Source organism: Trichechus manatus, unplaced genomic scaffold, assembly GCF_000243295.1.
Source record: "Trichechus manatus latirostris isolate Lorelei unplaced genomic scaffold, TriManLat1.0 scaffold00036, whole genome shotgun sequence".
Taxonomy (NCBI): domain Eukaryota; kingdom Metazoa; phylum Chordata; class Mammalia; order Sirenia; family Trichechidae; genus Trichechus; species Trichechus manatus.
Window position 1 is genome coordinate 4,661,289 of NW_004443972.1, and position 6,249 is coordinate 4,667,537.

Here is a 6,249-nt window from a genome sequence, read left to right on the forward strand (position 1 = left end):
TGTATAACAACCTTTATAACAACTACAAATGGTATGTGAATGTCTATGCATAATCATAGTTTGGTGCTTCAAAAAGCACCACATACCATTTGTAGTTGAAAGAAAAATTGATAGACTACACACATAATATTTTGGGCTTTAATCAAGTCTTTTATTTTAAATCATGTTAATTTGGAGTTAATAATTCTATTTTCTAGAAGTATCATTTCATAACAGACCAGGACGTGGGTATGTGGGATAAATAGTATTCTACTGTCATATAGCACAGGCTGAGATGAAAGAAAAAAAAAAAAAAGAAAAACAAACACGTTATGCTGTTGGGCTATATTATAAAGAATGTTTAGGGAAATATGGTAGGTATGTGGGTATAAAGACCAAGTTAAGTTTGCAATGAAAACTAAGACACATAAAAATTAACTTTAGAATGGGAGAGATATAGACGGATGCACAGGAAATAGCCCATGTTGTCCTTCAGCCATCTCTCTGCGTTTTTCAGGATACAATTTGAGTTCACACGCCACTCTCGTTTCTAGAGAGAGAGAATTTGGTGGATTGGTTTGTCACTATCTAATGGGAAACATCCCTTTGGGGAGTTCCCTGCCAGTCTCCATCTACCTCTCTCCAGTCCTCTGGCTTTGGACCAAAAAACCAAACAAACCAAACCAGCTGCCGTCGAGTCAATCTGAACTGTGGTGACCTGATGGGATGCAGAGTAGCACTGTGCTTGGTAGGGCTTTCAAGGTTTTGACCTTTTGGCAAGTTACTTAAATTCTCTACAGCTGGCTCTCTTCATCTACAAAGTGGAGATAAACTGCCTGTTAATAGGGCCACTGTGATAATCAAATGTGATAATGTATACAAAGTGTGCAGCTCAATGTCTGGTACATATTACATGCTCATTGTAGGCATTTATTGCACACCTTCTATGAGCAAGGCCAGTTTGCTTACTCACTTAAGTAAGCTCTTACTTAATTCCCACAAAAATCCTGTGAATCTTAATTTATTGATAAGAACCTTGAAACTCCAAGGAATGAGGTGATTTTTACATTAGACAAGCTGAAGAGTAATGGCCAGGAGTTCAACTTAGACCTTACTACTTACAGCCTCCAAAGAACAGTTGCATTAAGTTCAGTTGTTCTGTCCCTCTCTCGTCTCTTGTCTGTACCCTCTTTTCCATCTTTCTGCAGTTCTACCTTCTCTAATCTCTTTATAGAATTTTTTTGTAAAGTGCTCCTAGTAATGACATACAAAATCAGATAAAACAAAACAATATTTTCATTGCAATAAATTAAAATATATATGATGACATCATATCTCCAAATGTCATTAATTCCCTTCAAAAATATATCCCATTATTTATTTTAAAATATATATAATCAAGTTGCTGTTGTTGTTGTTAGTTGCCATTGAGTCAGTTTCAACTCATGGCAATGCCATGTGTGCAGAGTAGAACTGCTCCATATGGTTTTCAAGGCTGTGACCTTTCTGAGGCAGCTTATAGGCCTGTCTTCCAAAGTACCTCTGTGTGGGTTTGAACTGCCAATCTTCCAGCTAGTAGTTGAGCACTTACCTGTTTGTGCCATCCAGGGAAGTCTATATAATCAAGTAATATATATTAATTATAGAAACATTAGAAAATACAGAGAAACAGAAATTGCCTGTATACCCAATATTCAAAGACAATCACAGGTAACACTTTGGTGCATATCCTTCAATTCATACCTATCCATGCACTATTTTGTTTCCTCTTATAGCAGTATTTATTACATTACAATTCTGTTTATAATGTAGTTTTTTCAGTTAACAATCATTCACAAATATCTTTCCAAAATTGTCAGTGTACATCTAAATAATTATTTCTATTGGCTACTTGGCATTGGATTGTATGGATATACCCAATTAAACAATTCCTTATTTTTGGACATTTATATTGTTTTCATTTTTTTTACTTTTATGAACTCTACACTTTTCCATATTCCTTTTTGTGCCCTTGGCCAATTATCTCCTTAGGGTAATTTTCTACAAGTGGAACTCATGTGTGGATGTTTACACATTCCTCTAAGCTTTTGATATATATTGCCAAATCCCCTCCACAAAGAAAGCAGCAATTTACATTCCCTCTAGTAGCATATGATGATGCCCATTTCCGCTCTCCCACACTGATGATTATCATTCCTTTTAATCTTTGATAACTCCATTAGGCAAAAAAAAAAAAAGTTACTTTATTGCTTTTCTTTGCATTCCTGTGTCTATACATTCTATGAAATAATAACATTTCTAAGACTTTTATCTAAACAGAATGTGAACTTACTTAAGTCCAAGACAGTGTTTCCAAATACTTAAGTATTTATATCCACCATTCTCCTAAGACAGAATAACTCCCAAAAGAGGCATTTGTGATACTATGTGGCAGGAAACCACAGATTAACAGTATAGAACCTTATTAAGAACATCCTTGAATTTTATTTGTCATCCTCAAGCCCATTGCTTTCAGAACTTATCTGCTAACGAAACCTTGTTCTCACTGAGCAGTGACAACACTCCTGCAGGCAGATTCTCAGAACAGAGGAGAAGAAAAGGCTATGGCGCCTCAGCCTTGCATCACCTGGCTTTTGTGTTCTAGCTTGGATGTCAGGCCCATTCAGTCTTTGCCTCTCTGTAATCTGTGCCAGCGCAGCCAGCCTGTGATGCCGGTATCTCTCAGGCCTCAGTGGGAAAACTATGCAAAGTATGCTTGATAGCTTTGTTTAGGGGAATATTGAACAGAATTGATAGTCTAGCCCTTCATGATTGTGTGTTCCTATAAAAATATCCTTAAACAATTCACAGTTACTGCTTTGTTTTGCACAAAGTTCTTATCATATTTTCCCACAAAGAAAAGTACTAGGGTAGTATTGTCTTTCCATAGACTTTAGACTAGTTTGCTAGATGGTTATTTATGTCCTGCAGTCTGGGTTACACAGTTTTATACACATACACACACACAAACACACATTCATGTGGATCTCACAATGATATGCAGAAAAACTAATGGAGTCCAGGCAGCACTGAGAAGATAGAAAATATCTTTAGGGTCTGCTAATTCCTCAAACACGAAGTCCCTGGGTGGTGCAAATAGTTAACAAGCTCGGCTGCTAACCAAAAAGTTGGAAATTCAAGGAGGCGGGGCCAAGATAGCGGAGTAGTCAGATGCTTCCAGTGGATCCTCTTACAACAAAGACCTGAAAAAACAAGTGAACTGATTATATATGGCAGTCTGGGAGCTCTGAACATCAAAGGCAGAGTTGAGGAATCAGACTGAGTGACAGGGGAGGGAGAGATGGTTCGGAAGCAGTGAGGCCTGACCCCGTGAGAGACTAAGCCCTTTAGGCCTGATAAGCTCTGGGGTGAGTGGTGAGGCAGGCAAGCAGTGGTGCTTGGAAGGCACATTTTCCGCACCAGGAGAGACTCAGCACCAGAGAGTCTACACGGCCACCCAGAACCAGCGAGAAGCAGCCCTCATCAGTGAAGGATAAGTAATTGGGTCCGGCCTACTGTGCGGGTCAAAAACACCCCCTTAGGGAAAAACCTCTCTCCCATTTATCTCCCTGCTCCCTGCTCTGCACTGGGTCTCAGACTGGCTTCAGCAACTGGTGAGTCCCCTGGGCCGGAAGTAGGTTCTGTCACACACCTGGAGCCGTTCTCCCTGCCTTGGAGAGTGAACAAATTAACAAACAGAGGAAAAAGTAAATTGCCGGCTCCCCTAAGCCAGGAACCCAGGGTAGGCACAAGTGCTTTGCCTCAGCACAAGCATAAGGGATCCACAGATTTTGAGTGCATTTCCCCCTGCATAGACTTGTGTGAGCCCATCTCAGCAACGCAGGCCCTCATTACCACAGTTCGACGGTATAGACCAGAAGTCTAACTTCAACTGTTTCAGCTGTGAAATGGCAGGTTCTTGACATTTCACACTGCTCTGCACATTAAGCAGGGTCTTCACCTCCCCACATCAGGGGCATGAGGACTGGCGGCTCCACCCATACCCCCTAGCCACCTGCTATAGGGGCCCATGAATAAGAGGTGACCCCCAGTCCTTACAGCCAACAGCATTAGCTGCTCATAGTCCAGCTGCAAAACCCACCCACCTACGTGCTTTAGGGAACAGGGACATGCTTTCCTTCTGGACACTTGGGGGCAGCTGTCAGCCCCCTGCCTTGCTTAGAGTGTGTCCCCCTGCTGCAGCCAGATGCCTGTGCCTACACCAATCACCCATGCCTGTCTAGGATGGTAAGTGAGAGCCTACACTCACACTTGGTGGCTATCTACCTGGGCACCTGAGCTGAATCCATACAGGAGGAGTGGGCAGACTCCTGAGCTCACATACCTAGTAACAGATCTAACAACCTAGAGCTTCAAAGGTGCCAATAACCAAACTAGCTCATACGAGTAGCCTATTTGGACATATCAAAACAAAACAAGAAGCTAGGACACAGTAAGTAAACATTAAATAAATAAGTATAATAACTTATTGATGGCTTGGAGACAACAGTCAATATCAAATCACATAAAGAGGCAATCCATGATGGCTTCAGTAAGCTCCCAAAATAAAGCATCTAGAAATTTTCCAGAGGAGGAAAATTTCTTGGAATAACCAGAGACAGAATACAAAAGATTAATATAGAGAACTCTTCAAGACAATAGGAAGGAAATTAAGCAAAACGAAGAACATACAATAGAGGAGGTTAAAAAGATTAGAGAAGAGCATAATGACAAATTTAACAGGCTGCAAGAATCCATAGAGAGACAACAATCAGAAATCCAGAAGATTAACAAAATTTCAGAATTAGACAACTCATTAGAAAGTCATAGGGGCAGAACTGAGGCACTGGAAGTCAGAATTAGTGAGACTGAAGATAAAGCACATGACACCAACTTATTTGAGGAAAAATCAGATAAAAGGATTTAACAAAATGAAGAAACCCTAAGAATTATGTGGGACTGTATCAGCAGGAATAACCTATGAGTGATTGGAGTACCAGAACAGGGGAGGATAACAGAAAATACAGAGAGAATCGTTGAAGAGTTGTTGGTAGAAATCTTCCCTGATATCGTGAAAAATGACGATATCTACCCAGGATGCTCATCGAACCCCACACAAGGTAGATCCCAAAAGAAAGTCACCAAGACATATTATAATCAAACTTGCTAAAACCAAAGATAAAGAGAGAATTTTAAGAGCAGCTGGGGATAAATGAGAAGTCATCTACAAAGGAGAGTCGATAAGAATAAGCTCGGACTACTTAGCAGAAACCATGCAGGCAAGAAGGCAATGGGATGACATATATAAAGCCTTGAAGGAAAAAAACTGCCAACCAAAAATTATATACCCAGCAAAACTGTCTCTCAAATATGATGGCGAAATTAGGGCATTTCCAGATAAACAGAAGTTTAGGGAATTTACAAAAACCAAACCGAAATTACAAGAAATTCTAAAGGAAGTCCTCTGGTTAGAAAATCAGTAACATCAGATAACAACCCACTAGAAAACAGGACAGAGCAACCAGATGTCAACCCAGATAGGGAAGTTGTGAAAGTAAATCAAAGCTAAAACACAGTAAATAGTGTAACAGATGTCAATATGTAAAAGATGACAGCATTAAAACAAAAAAGAGGGACTTAAAAAATGTAGACATAGATTTTTCATATGGAGAGGAAGTCAAAGTGATATAAAGAAATAAAAGACTGGTATAAACTTAGAAAAATAGGGGTAAATATTAAGTAACCACAAAGGAAGCTAACGATCCTACAAGTCAAAATAAAAAACTAGAAAAATATAAAGACTCAGCAAACACAAAACCAACAACAATGAAAAAGATGAAAAGAAAATACATAAAGAAAAACGATTCAGCACAGAAAATTAAGTGGAACAAAGAAACTGAACAACACACAAAAAAAGATGTCAAAATAACATCACCAAACTCATACCTATCAATAATTATGCTGAATGTAAATGGACTAAATGCACCAATAAAGAGACAGAGAGTGGCAGATTGGATAAAAAAACATGATCTGTCTATATGCTGCCTATAAGAGACACACCTTAGACTTAAAGACACAACTAAAACTCAAAGGATGGAAAAAATATATCAAGCAAACAACACTCAAAAACAGAGCAGGAGTGGCAATATTAATCTCTGACAAAATAGACTTTACAGTAAAATCCACCACAAAGGATAAAGAAGGACACTATATAATGATTAAAGGGTCAAT